This window comes from Heptranchias perlo, chromosome 8 (genome assembly GCF_035084215.1).
Source record: "Heptranchias perlo isolate sHepPer1 chromosome 8, sHepPer1.hap1, whole genome shotgun sequence".
Classification (NCBI taxonomy): domain Eukaryota; kingdom Metazoa; phylum Chordata; class Chondrichthyes; order Hexanchiformes; family Hexanchidae; genus Heptranchias; species Heptranchias perlo.
Window position 1 is genome coordinate 82,577,355 of NC_090332.1, and position 13,024 is coordinate 82,590,378.

A 13,024-nucleotide genomic window follows, 5' to 3' on the forward strand; every position below is an offset into this window, starting at 1 on the left:
CGTGGGAGTTGAAAATAGTTGTTTTTTTGGGTCACAACCGCAAAATTTTCGGACTTTGCATTCCCAGTGGGAAGCCTGTACTTTTACCCGCCAACATTAAACCCGGAAATAAAGCCGGGTTGCTTTGCAACCCAAAAAACCCACAGATATGAGACTTTCTATGCCTTCATCTAAGTCATTAATAAATATTGTGAATAATTGAGGCCCCAGGACAGATCCCTGCGGGACTCCACTAGTCACATCCTGTCAATGTGACTACCTACCCATTATCCCTACTCTCTGTCGCCTTTCACTCAGCCAACTTCCTAACCAAGTCCGTACTTTTCCCTCGATTCCATGGGCTTCTATCTTAGCTAACAGTCTCTTATGTGGGACCTTATCAAATGCCTTCTGGAAGTCCATATAAATAGCATCCATTGACATTCCCCTGTCCACTACTTTAGTCACCTCTTTGAAAAATTCAATCAGGTTTTTCAGGCACGACCTGCCTTTCACAAATCCATGCTGGCTCTCTCTGATTAACTGAAAATTTTCAAGGTGTTCAGTCACCCTATCCTTAATTATAGACTCCAGCATTTTCCCCACAACAGATGTTAGGCTAACTGGTCTATAATTCTCTGGTTTCCCTCTCTCTCCTTTCTTAAAAAGCGGAGTGACATGTGCAATTTTCCAATCTAGAGGGACGTTTCCTGAATCTAGAGAACTTTGAAAGATTATAGTTAGGGCATCTGCAATGTGCTCACCTACTTCCTTTAAAACCCTGGGATGGAAACCATCTGGTCCTGGGGATTTGCCACTCTTTAGTGCTATTATTTTCTTCATTACTGTTGTTTTACTGATGTTAATTTTATTGAGTCCCTGTCCCCGATTCAATATTAGTTTTCTTGGGATTTCCGGCATGCTACCCTCTTTTTCTACTGTAAATACTGACGCAAAGTAATTATTCAACATGTGCGCCATTTCCCCATTGTCAATGACAATATCCCCACTTTGGGATTAAAGAAGTGTACATTAAAGAAGCCTCCAGGCCTACTTTGGAATCAAGTCAGCAGTTTCTTTAGAAATTGCATCAGAGCCACATTTGACTTTTGTGAAAAAAGAGCAGAAGTCACAATTTTTTTGTTAGAATTTCTAACCCACTAATGAAATGAGAAGAACACATGGTTTTAAAACATATGTTTCCTGAGAACACAATTTTTGTTTGCAATAAAAGAAGCCAGTTAGTGAGCACGTGCAATAATGATGCCTTAATGCTTTTTAAAACACTTTATAAATGTTGTTAAAAAAGCTGTGGAAGACACTAATTTTGTCAACTTTACAACTGTTCAGTAGATCTGGCAGCAGATCCTGAAGAAGTTGCAGGACCTATAGAACAAAGGTAAGGCATGAATATTGCTGTAAAGTAGAAGCACAAGACATGTACGGAAATGAAGGAAAGTAAGAGTGGGTGGAGTACTATACAAATTCACTACTGACTGAGAGGAAACGATAGTAAGAATATAAGCAAGGTATTAAAATTGAAAATAGGGTTATGCAAATTACTCATGAGGGGAAAGAGAATGTACTGCCAGAAGAAATCTCTGCGAGCCAAACCAACTCGTCCCAATCGCCACTGATTTTATGTTTGCAGGCAAAGTTGATGTGCAACAGGAGGGCAGAGCATGCAAGAGCTGGTGTACTCTATGACCAGAAACAACTCACTACATATAAGGAAACAATAGCTGAGTTATTTGCAAGGGAAATCTGGGTGGCATTATAATGACAGAGAATGGAGAAGTGAGTAGAAATACTAGTATGGGCTATATGGAGAATAGAGGAGTGATTCAGCGGCCGGGTGCTTGCGCCTCAGGAAATTTCTGGTACGTAGCACCTAATTTCCCAAAGTGCTCTCCCTCCGAGTACCACTCCCCACTGGGAGTGACCAATGGCAGAATCACCCCTTTGTGATTTGCACGATATGTTAAATCTATACACAACCATTGTTTAGAAGTGTATTAACAGTACATACAACAATAATACTAGGACTAATTTTTAACACACTAGCAGCTTATATCATGAAACCGCCTCCTTAACTGGTGACTTTCCAATCACAATAAGCGATCCTGGTGCGTTAGACCTCTGTTACTCCCCACCCCGCATCATTAATGCAGAGATGGAAAGTTTACCTGACGGTACCCGAATGGATAAATGTGCTTATGTGCTCATGAGGGGTAATTTTCCATGACTGGAAGGGAGCTTTGCCCACCGAGAAATTTGGGCACATACTGCAGATGATTTGCAGTCGTTAATTAAAATGATTGGAAAATCATGCACAGCACAAGCCCAAACTTGCGATGTGTTCCTACAGGAGGTGAGTCTCCCCACCGGCAGCACAAGGTCAGAAACCCCTGGCGTATGCCACCTGCTGTCTTCACAGAGCAAGGAGAACTCAGCAGTGAACCAGGTATACCTGAAGAGCACCACATACCACAGCACCAACCATCACCACCCCCAACTGAAGCAGACACAAGCCCAGCAGGAGAAGATTGTAGTGATGTTAAGGAGAAAGTACAGGGGAGGCATCAGGAAACTAGTGATGGAGAGATACCAGTGGTGGGGTTTGATAAGGGGTCAGTTAGTGCAGTGACACAAGCTTTGGGATGCAAGCTGCAAGATACAGTCAAGGCTGACTTCAATTCACTTGCAGAATGGTTACAGGCTGTCCTGAGGGAGGATTCTGAGACTTTATAGGTGCTGATTTTTCTCTGCTCAGACAATCCTGGAGATTTCCTTTAGAAGGGGCAATAGAACCTGGCAGTTGCTCCATATGCTGGTGGCAGTTCTGTGCCTCTGTATGATAGGAGGCTTCTAGAATCAACTAGCCTACAGTAACTCCAGCAAAGCAATCCCCTGGCATTTGCAAATTGCAACCATCCACCAATGCTCATTGTTCACCTGGGGGACACATAATAGTAGATCACATCAACACACAAGGACAAATATAAGAGCAAAACATAAACACCACAAGCACGGTAAAATGTAATAATATTAATTCACCGTTAATGTATCTTGAAGCCTTCAGTCTTTCATTGTGCAGAAAAGAAAGCAATAGGTGTCCAAAAGCCACACAAACTAGGAGGTTTATTCCTGAGATGTCTCCCGTGAGTGCCTGGAAGTTGATGAGTGTGGCAGCCTTCACAATTACTGATATTGCATTGCAGATTGTGGACTGTGCCTGCAGGTATTCATGAACCAGGTGTCACCACTCAGTCCGAGCCTTCTCATGCACTGCTCCTCCATCATGCACATGTAGCAAACCCGGTTGCAATAAGGTGCCCCTATTGCTGGAGTAGTACCTGCATCTTGCGTCTCTATTTTCCCAGACATCCTTCTCCTAATGCAAGAGGCCTGACAAAGCTCACGTGCTCTTGGGCAGAAAACTCCTCTGTACTATTCCCTTCTTTTAGAATCATAGAAGTTACAACATGGAAACAGGCCCTTCGGCCCAACATGTCCATGTCGCCCAGTTTATACCACTAAGCTATCTCATTAGGGTCAGGTGTGACGCGGAGTAAAATACTCACTTTGAAGTTAGACCGCGCAACTGCGGAACGATGCATAGATTCACCATCAATGACTTTAACAAAGCCACACAGAAACAGGAGTAGGCCATTCAGCCCCTCGAGCCTGTTCCGCCATTCAATTAGATCATGGCTGATCTGTATCTTAACACCATCTACCCACCTTGGTTCCGTAACCCTTAATACCTTTGTGTATCAAAAATCTATCAATCTCAGTTTTGCAACAAGCAAAAATTGTTTTATTTATCTTGTCTAATGTTCATCAATCTATTTTTGAAAGGGTAGAAATCCGCAGAGCAGCACCAAGCACTGTTAAATAGTCCAATTGCGGTTTCTACGGACATTGCAGTACTTTTGCTGTCTCTACTTTTTCACTAAAAGTAGTGGAGAGGGTAAAACATGGTCTTAAATAATAACCTGAGTCAGTTTGTACTTGCAATCATCAATGTTCATTATTGAATTGTGCCTGCATAAGACAGAAATGATAAGGCAATGCTGCTTTCAGTGTTAAAAGATTTCAAAAGAGTACTGAGTCAGGCCACCAGTCGACTGAGTAAATCAAGCCGCAGGGATTTTTAATAAAAAAACAGTAAATGCCCGAAACACTCAGCAGGGCAGGCAGCATATGTGGAGAGAGAAACAGAGTTAACATTTCAGGTCGATGACCCTTCGTCAGAACCCTGAAACGTTAACCTGAAACTACCTCACTCCACAGATGCTACCTGACCTGCTGAGTGTTTTCTATTTTCAGCGCCTGCAGTATTATGCTATTTGCAGGATTTTTAACCAGTGTTTTGGGGATCGCCTTCTGCAAATTCCATCAGTTTTTCCATGAAAACAGCACGCTGGTGGTTTTGACCACGAGTGAATAGTCAAAGATGCAGAATCTAAATGAATGGCATCTCCTCTCGTTGTCCACAGTTTCTCAATGTTTGCTTTTTCCATGTAAAAACAATTCTAAAAATACATTTTAAAAAAATTGTGTCACAGGTATCCTTTACTGTGGTTTGGAAATTAGTAATAGCTGTTCTCCTTAAAAAAACAAGTTATTTGCTTTAGTTACACAAAGTTCTAATTAATAATAGCTCTGTTTTCCCTTTATTTGCACAATGTTCTAATTAATTATAGCCTTTTTCTTTGTTTTGCACAATGTTCCAATTAATTATACCCGGGTTAAAAAAATATATAAGGACCTCCTGAAAGGCTTTCTTAGTGTAATTATTTGTGATAGAGTCAGGTCAAATAACGACTTCTTGCCTACAAGTGTTTATGTGAAGTTCATGTGAATACACATTATTAGATCAGGGTGTGGATAAAGGATGCCTATTTTTTTTCCTTTCCCAATATGGCAAAAGGTGCATTTCTGTCTGGAAATGTGTGCGCTCTTCCTGCCCGCCATATTGGGGGCTTAGTAGGCCAGTTCGCGTCTGTTTTTCGAGAAGCCGTATTTATGGGCCGATATGTCCTCTCCCTCAAATGGAAGGGTTATTACAGATAGCCGCTGGGGACTGAGAGCTAGCTGACTGAAAAGATTTTTCGGAGCTAATTCAGTTAGCTAGCTGCAACTTACAGCTGAGCAGTGAAGACTGGAGGAAGTCTTAGACTGAACTCTCTAAAAGTATAATTGGTGATTACTGTGAGTACTCATTCTTCTTTCAGCCACAATTTCAAGGACACAGAAGGAGGCCACCTCAGCTCATTATACCTGTGTCACTGCTCGCTCACCACCAGATTCCCATTTTTCTGTTTTTTTCCCCATATCCTTTAATATTTTTCCTATTCATGTGTTTATCCAACTCCTTCTTAAGTGTTGTGACTGAACTGGCCTCAATAGTTACTTGTAATAATATATTCCTTATTCTAATAATCCTTTGCATGACAAAAAAACTAACCTCCCTCTTTATGCTTCTAGTACAAGTCCTAAATTTATGTCCCTTTGGTACCAACCAGTAAAGATAATCTTTCACTATTTACTCTCTCAAACCTTTTCATAACTTTGGACACTTCTAATAGATCTCCCTTTTACTGTATCTGTTTCAGTGAATACCGCCATAGTTTTTTAAGTCTCTAAGTAGGATTATATCCTTTCATCCCTGGTATCATCCTACTGATTCTACGTTGCAACCTTTGCAAAGTTCCAATGTAATGGAATGTCTAAAGTTGCTGTAACTGTGGCCTAACCAGTGCCTTTTACAAAGTCTAGAACACAACCACCAGCAGAGGTAGGTTGTCCTGTTCCTGCACCTGTGACTATTGAATCACCCGGGCACAGTTATTACAGGAAGATCAGGCAGGGAGGTGTGCACTCGCCTAACGCAACCTACCCAACTTTCCATCCATTTAAGACATCACCGTTAGAAGTAGTTGAGGCTGTGAGGATTAACTTCCCTAAAGAGGAAGGGTATAAATATCTGATTGAAAACGGAATTGAAGGTAATAGGGATTGGTATTACATAGAATTACATAGAATGTACAGCACAAAAACAGGCCATTCGGCCCAACTGGTCCATGCCGGTGTTTATGTTCCAAACGAGCCTCCTCCCACCCTACTTCATCTAACCCTATCATACATCCTTCTATTCCTTTCTCCCTCATTTGTTATTCTAGCTTCTAGCTTCCCCTTAAGTGCATTCATGCTATTCGCCTCAGGTACTGCATGTGGGAGCGAGTTCCACATTCTTATCACTCTTTTCATAAAGAACTTTCTCCTGAATTCCCTTTATTAGGGACTATTTTATATTCATGGCCCCTAGTTTTGGACTCCCCCACAAGTGGAAACATCTTCTCTACGTCTACCCTGTCGAACCTTTTCATAATTTTAATGACCTCTATCAGGTCACCCCCTCAGCCTTCTCTTTTCTCGAGAAAAGAACCCCAGCCTGTTCAGCCTTTCCTGAGAAGTATATCCTCTCAGTTCTGGTATCATCCAATATGAGATCATTAAACAGGCCATGTTCCCATGCTGCTGGGGTGAGTGAGAAGAGGAATGTTGTCTCATTGAATAAGTGGAGATGTGGGGATGGATGAATATGCTGGATTTTTGTTTGAAGATCAGGGGATATTTATGCAGAATTATCCCTCCAGGAGATGAAATGAGCAGTGCAGCTTTCGACTTGGAGTGTACTGTAAGCAGTCAGTGGTTTCATGGCCTTTTATTCCATGTTTTCTTATGTTTCCATAAGAACAGACGAAACAAAAGGATCTAGTTTAAAAAATACAATTATCATCATAAAAATGTTAAATCAGATAAATCTAATATTTCAGTAAAATCATTGAATTAAATATTTATTATGGTCGGGGTTGATTTTTTATGTGTGTTAAGTATGGCAAAATTATAAATCTTCCCGATATAAACCTGTTTATAATTTAATTATACTTAATGCACAGGAGGAAATTGTCCCCCTCCATTAAATTATATTTCTTGGTTTGTGGAATTGTGGTACAGCCTACTTTAGCTTTATTCTAACAGAGTTAAGTAGTAGATAAATAAAATCAGAAATTTTAGTGAGCTCAATCTTCGTGAATGCAGAGATAATTACTACAAACAGCTTTAACTTGAAGCAGCATTACCACAAGCGTTGCCGTGCCGAGACTTTATAATCACCACCAACAGACTTCATTGTGAAGCTGGCTCAATCATTCAGGTATATTAAAGGTAAATCTGTAATTCCCTAAAATAAATAAATAGCAATAGCCTCCATTTGTCAGGAGCATCTCACTAATAAATGGCTTCTGCAATTTAATTAGTAAGCCCTCAGCCTGTGGTTTTGGCATATAATCAGTACAGGAGCAGTTACTAATGCCACGCACCCCTGACAGATGGAAGTTGCTGCTTTTCCATCTCCATGATGAGTTGGCATGTAATTATATTGCTTGGTTAATACCACTTACTTCACAAAATATTGCAGTCATTTATATAATAATTAATGAAGCCCTTTTCATTTGGGTGAGTTCAAATTCAACAATATATGTCATTTTTTTTTTTGGCAGGTATTAATGGTGAGTGTGCTGATAGCAATTGTTATTGTCCGAAGCTGTTTGGGCTGGTGATTAACTCCGCGGACTTCATGGCTCATCTAAAGACCGAGCTAGCCCAGCTCCTGCGCTCCTGAGGAAGCGCTTTCAAACTTCTCTCTCTGGCTGACCACTAACGGATGCTGGTTTTCAGTGAGGTGGAAAAGGAAACGTCAGTAACTGGAACGCAGACAGCTGCTCTGGTCTCCGCATCTGGGTGTGTGAGCAAAAGTTCTCTACCAAAGGTGGCCAGCAGGGTTTTGAGAGGCGCATCTCGCTGTTCTTCTGCCTGAGGCTATTGGATAGCCTGGGCACGCAACAGATACAGGAAAGTTGTGTGGGGGAGGAGCTAACACTCCGAATTAATTAAAATAAATGGAAAATCAGGTGGGCTCGGTAAGGGACTTGTCCTCTTCCCTCTCAGAATTACCAGTATTGGCTGCACCCAGATGATCCAATAGCCCCAGGAGCAAGAACAGGAAATTCCACCCTAACTGTCTCAAGTTTAGTCGGCTGAGCAATAAAGGAATGCAATTTCTGTGAAACTGTTTCTTTTTAATGGGGAGGAGTGGAGCTGGGTTTGGCTGCAGATATTTATAAAGATGAAAAGAAATCCTAATCAGTGTAGAAAACAGCTTGAAATAATCACAGTTTGAGTTACCACAGGCAAGTTCCGCCCATCAACAAACACACACAATGCCACCAGGTGCATAGTCACTCCACGACAGGCATGGATCTCACTAGATTAGTCCCTCATATTACCTCAAAAAGTCGGAAATGGAATTACTCTGTGCATTAGAGATAATGAACACACTTTAATGTAATGTAATTTAGTATGTTAGCATCAACCAACATCACTAAAACAGATTATCTGGTCATTATCACCTTGCTGTTTGTGGGATCTTGCTGTGCACAAGTTGGCTGCCGCGTTTCCTACATTACAACACCACAACACTTCAAAAGTACTTCATTGGCTGTAAAACGCTTTGGGATGTCCTAAGGTTGTGAAAGGTGCTATATAAATGCAAGTCCTTTCTAAGGGAGTATTAGCGTATTTTTGCCCATAGAATCATAGAAAGGTTACAGCATGGAAGGAGGCCATTCAGCCCATCAAGTCCGCGCTGGCTCTATGCAAGAGCAATCCAGCTAGTCCCACTCCCCTGCCCTATCCCCGTAGCCCTACAAATTTTTTACTTTCAAGTACCTATCCAGTTCCCTTTTGAGGGCCATGAATGAATCTGCCTCCTGAACCCCCACAGGCAATGCATTCCAGATCCTAACCACTCGCTGTGTAAAAAAGTGTTTCCTCATGTCACCTTTGGTTCTTTTGCCAATCACCATAAATCTATGCCCTCTGGTTCTTGACCCTTCCGCCAATGGGAACAGTTTCTCTCTATCTGCTCTGTCTAGACCATTCATGATTTTGAATACCTCTAACAAATCTCCTTGCAACCTTCTCTGTTCCAAGGAGAACAACCCCAGCTTCTCCAGTCTATCTGCATAACTAAAGACCCTCATCTCTGAAATCATTCTACTAAATCTCATCTGCACCCTCTCTAAGGCCTTCACATCTTTCCTAAAGTGCGGTGCCCTGAACTGGACACAATACTCCAGTTGTGGCTGAACCAGTGTTTTATAAAGGTTCATCATGACTTCCTTACTTTTGTACTCAATACGTCTATTTATAAAGCCCAGGATCCCGTATGCTTTTTTAACCGCTTTCTCAACCCACCCTGCCACCTTCAACGATTTGTGCGCATATGCCCCCAGGTCTCTCTGTTTCTGTACCCCTTTTAGAATTGTGCCCTCTAGTTTATATTGCCTCTCCTCGTTCTTCCTACCGAAATGTATCACTTTGCATTTTTCTGCGTTAAATTTCATCTGCTACGTGTCCGCCCATGTCACCAGCCCGTCTACATCCTCTTGAAGTCTATCACTATCCTCCTCACCACCCTTCAAAAATTCCATCCAGTACTGAATTGTTTTTTAACACATGTTAATGCACGGACTTAAGGGATAATTTTCTGATTTTGCACTTCTGACAGGCAGTCTCACCTGCCGGTAGCGTACATCAGAAAATTGTGCGCGGCACAGGCCTGAAACTCGGCAACATGCTGCCGACAGGCAAAGCTCTCTGCCAGGAGCATGAAGTCAGAAAGCTACCCATCTGGAGCTAACCTTTTCTTCCTCTGGTTTGTTGAGGATGTGTTCAGTACCGATTAAAGACGGGTGTGCAAATTTATCCCTACTTGCTTTCCAAACCAAACTGTCTTAATGACACCTGCTATAAAAGTGGTGTTAAAGCACCATTGTCAGAGGTTCACTATGGAGCAGAGCAAGAGCGACTGCCAAGAGCACCTCATCTGTTTCAGTCCACACAATACTATGGATCCCTCAACAAGTCTTACTTGGATGGACATGATTGAATGTTAACAGCACGCAGCAGAGAAAGGCAGGGGGAACCGTGACCACTGGAGGAGGGCCTACAAGAACCAGTAGTGTCCAAAGCAACGTGCCTACTGCCAGTGACTTAATTCCCCTGACCAGCAAGGGGCAAGATTCTACACCTCACCAAGGAAGCCATATCTGAATTGTGCCATTTCCTGGTACCAGAAACAATCATCGAAGGATAAATATCAGCACTGCGCTGCCAGTAGAAGTAAAGGTGGCTATAACATTTAAGTTTTGCAGTTGGCACCGTACATGCTCAGCTCATTGGTAACAGACGTTGAGTGCCCTAATCAGTGGTCCTTAAAGGGACTGCTTTGAGCTGCTCAGAAAACAGCCCAGGTAAGTTTTTTTGAAATGTTTTTTTTGTGGAGCCAGATGGAAAATGAATGCTTCTAGTTCGGCTCCGCAGAGCAGCTGACAGAATTTCCAACCCCCATCGCACTGGCAAGCCACCTGTGAGCACAGGTAGTAGCCAAATGAGGCCCGGCCCTCACAATTGCTCGGGCCTCGCGGCAAGGGCCTTGGGCAGGAAGTACGAGCATTCCTCCCGCCACCTGCCCAAAGTGAAAATGTACCTCTAGATGTTCCCTTGCTGTCCATGAAACAAAGCAGCTTAATGCATTGAATCTGGTCTTGTCTTACCAAGTGTTTCTCAGCCTGACTTTGAAAAGATTGCAGAAGCACATGTGCAGGCACATGCGGAAGACATGATATCCAGTTCAGATCAGAAGTGGGGGGTTCTGCTGTTGCACCCCTGGATTACGCTGTTGTATAGTTAGAGATTGGATAGTACAGGCACACTTAGACACTCAGACTGCTGACGCGAGTGTCCACCACCACGGTACCCGAGATAATATCTAAGGCAAGACCCCAAATTCGTAACAGTGAGATCATTTGAAAATGGTCATGCTAAAGTGGGACTTTGGCCAAGCCAATAGAAACTGGAAAGCCCAAACCTTCTAGAATCTGAGCTAGTGAGTATAATTCATTACTGCTTTCTGATCCAGTGCATTAGGGATACCATGAGAAGCAACTCACATCTTGTCCTAGTTATGGTATATGACCCAGATAACCAACCATGAATGAGCGACAGTAACCAAAGCATGGTTAAATTTGATATGATCTGGGATAAACCAATACCACAAACCAATACTTAGGTATACCAACGTTACTAGGGCGACTTCAAGGTAATAAAGCTTAAACAAATCAACTGGAGGGTAATATTTAGGAAAACTTTAATTAGGACAAATGGAATAGATTTAAAGACATACTAATGAGCATGCATGGTATGGATATACCAAAGACTAGGAAGATCAGATTAAAGGAACATGACCCTAAATCAATACAAACAGAAATAAGCAAGAGAAAAACACTATATAGCCTGTAGAGAGAAAGATGAGGGAAAGTATTGGAACAAACACTGGGACGTCCTAAAAATGTAAGAGAAGCGGAACTAAAAATGGACACTGTAAAATTTAATCGCAACGGTAAGACATACTTCCAGTATTATAAAGCAAGGTTATCAAAAAAAATTGAGATCACTTATGCAAACTGAGGATGAACTAAAAAAAAGTTAACATATTAAATAATTGCATCAGTAACTTGCAAAACAATGGAATCAATCATTAGAATTAAAATTGAGGAATGCCTGCATGAAAATAATGTAGTAAGTGGTTTGCAGAGCAGGCAGTTCCCGCCTGACCATGAAGTGATGTCCAAAGTGGATATTGAAAAACCCTATCATATAGTTTATCTAGACTTCCAGAAAGCTTCCATAAAGTTCCACATGAAAGGCTGCCATAAAGCTAAGGTAGTGGATATCCTAGATAAAACTTGGAAGTGGATGAGGAATTGGAAAAAATTGCTGAGGCAGCAGGTATTAATTTGGAGAGTGATGTTGGTCTGGGGAGATGTACCAAGTGAAGTGTCCCAGGGATCAGCATCTGGACCCTCACTATTTCCTATCTAAATGATCTTGATCCAGAAACACGGGTCAAAAATCCACAGCCCTTCTGACACAGTTAAGCCTTAATCCCAGTGGGAGTACACTGAGTAAGCCGCAAAGTAGGCCGGGACCTGGATATGCTGTGTCGCAATTTAACTTTGAAGTTCTTGCTTAGCCTTGTCGTGGGTGAACCCTCCATCCATCCCAAATAAGGCCACCCACACATGAGCGGGGGGAGGCAAAGGGGCTGGGGGAACTCTCTGCCTAGTTAGTTTACATGTCCCCATGTAATACCAATTAGGAAATCAGCACCAGTACACTCTGATAAATTAGGCCTGGGACACAGCTGGACCCCTGGAGATTTATTAAACAGGTAGGATTATTCCAGCCCCCTTATAATTAAAGGACCTGCCCAGGACCCTGGCAGGGCAAACATCAGTGGGGTCAGTGAAGCGGGTCCCAGGAGGCCCACCCGAGCACTTAACTCTAACCATGTCCAGTCATTGAAGAGCAGCAATTAACAACACAAACAGAATGTTGAGCTATTTGAGACGTTTTTACGAAACCACACTCCCGACGGAGAGCATCATTTACCAGGACCACATATCAGGAATTCAGGCACATGATTCCCCAGAATTTTCCTTTCAGTAATTTCATATTGTTCAATTAGTGGAGTTTAAATTGAGGCTGTCACACTGAGGGTGCTTAGTACAGTACTGCGGTCAGACTGCCCCTGAAAAATAGCATTCAGTCCTGGGCATGGAGGCAAATGGGAAATCCCCGTGGCCTGGAAGCAGTAGAGAGGAACCACAGGGATGGTGATGATAGTGTCAGGGTACTGGGCCATGAGAAAAGGTTAGGAAAATTTGATCTCTTCAGCCTTCAGGGGAAACAAATGCGAGCGGACCTTATAGAGGAATATAAGATACTATAATGAACAGAAAAGGTCATCCTGAGCACTGTTTCAAGTTGAACTACAATTGCTGCACAAGGGGACATGAGTATGAAATTATTAAAGGCGTGATGTCAGGAAGTATGTCTTTGCACAAAGAGT

General features: G+C 42.3%; 1 long non-coding RNA gene across 1 annotated transcript in view; it reads left to right on the forward strand.

Moving 5' to 3' along the window:
• Nucleotides 1–8,082, forward strand: part of LOC137324259 (uncharacterized) — a 35,102-nt gene extending 27,020 nt beyond the window's left edge. Inside the window, exon 3 of the long non-coding RNA XR_010963575.1 lies at nucleotides 7,551–8,082. This is a non-coding gene — a long non-coding RNA (uncharacterized lncRNA). The remainder of the gene's footprint in view (nucleotides 1–7,550) is intronic.
• Nucleotides 8,083–13,024: the final 4,942 nt, after the last annotated feature.